Below are 1,257 nucleotides of genomic sequence, written 5' to 3' on the forward strand. Positions count from 1 at the left end.
TCAATTAAGAACATTTTTCATTTAAGAAAGGTGATGGATTCATAGGACATTCATAACTTTAAGGAATAGACACTAAGACACTAATGATCAAAGGACATAAACATAGATGATGAACATAAGCAATGAAAATTTGAAAAACAGGAAAATAAAGAACAAGGAGATTAAAGAACGGGTCCACCTTAGTGATGGCGGCTTGTTCTTCCTTTTGAAGATCTTATGGAGTGCTTGAGCTCCTCAATGTCTCTTCCTTTCCTTTGTTGCTCCTCTCTCATGATTCTTTGATCTTCTCTAATTTCATGGAGGAGAATGGAATGTTCTTAGTGCTCCACCCTTAGTTGTCCCATGTTGGAACTCAATTCTCCTAGGGAGGTGTTGATTTGCTCTCAATAGTTTTGTGGAGGAAAGTGCATCCCTTGAGGCATCTCAGAGATTTCATGATGAGTGGGATCTCTTGTTTGCTCCATCCTTTTCTTAGTGATGGGCGTGTCCTCATCAATGAGGATGTCTCCCTCTATGTTAATTCCAACTGAATAACAGAGGTGACAAATGAGATGAGGGAAGGCTAACCTTGCTAAGGTAGAGGACTTGTCCGCCACCTTATAAAGTTCTTGGGATATAACCTCATGAACTTCTATTTCCTCTCTAATCATGATGCTATGAATCATGTATGGGTGTTCATCTCCTTGCATCATGGGCAAGTTGAATGCCAACCTTACATTTTCCGGACTAAAATCCAAGCATTTCCCCCGAACCATTGTAAGCCAATTCTTTGGGTCCGGGTTCACACTTTGATCATGGTTCTTGGTGATCCATGCATTGGCATAGAACTCTTGAACCAATAAGAGTCCGACTTATTGAATGGGGTTGGTAAGAACTTCCCAACCTCTTCTTCGGATCTCATGTTGGATCTCCGGATATTCACTCTTTTTGAGTTTGAAAGGGACCTCGGGGATCACCTTCTTCATGGCAACAACTTCATAGAAGTGGTCTTGATGCACCCTTGAGATGAATCTCTCCATCTCCCATGTCTCGGAGGTGGAAGCTTTTGCCTTCCCTTTCCTCTTTCTAGAGGTTTCTCCGACCTTAGATGCCATAAATGGTTATGGAAAAACAAAAAGCAATGCTTTTACCACACCAAACTTAGAAGGTTTGCTCGTCCTCGAGCTAAAGAAGAAAGAAGACAGTAGAAGAAGAAGAAATAGAGGATATGGAGGTGGCTTTGTGGTTTGGCCAAGGGGGAGAAGTAGTGTGTAGGTT

Source organism: Arachis duranensis, chromosome 6 (assembly GCF_000817695.3).
Source record: "Arachis duranensis cultivar V14167 chromosome 6, aradu.V14167.gnm2.J7QH, whole genome shotgun sequence".
Lineage (NCBI taxonomy): Eukaryota > Viridiplantae > Streptophyta > Magnoliopsida > Fabales > Fabaceae > Arachis > Arachis duranensis.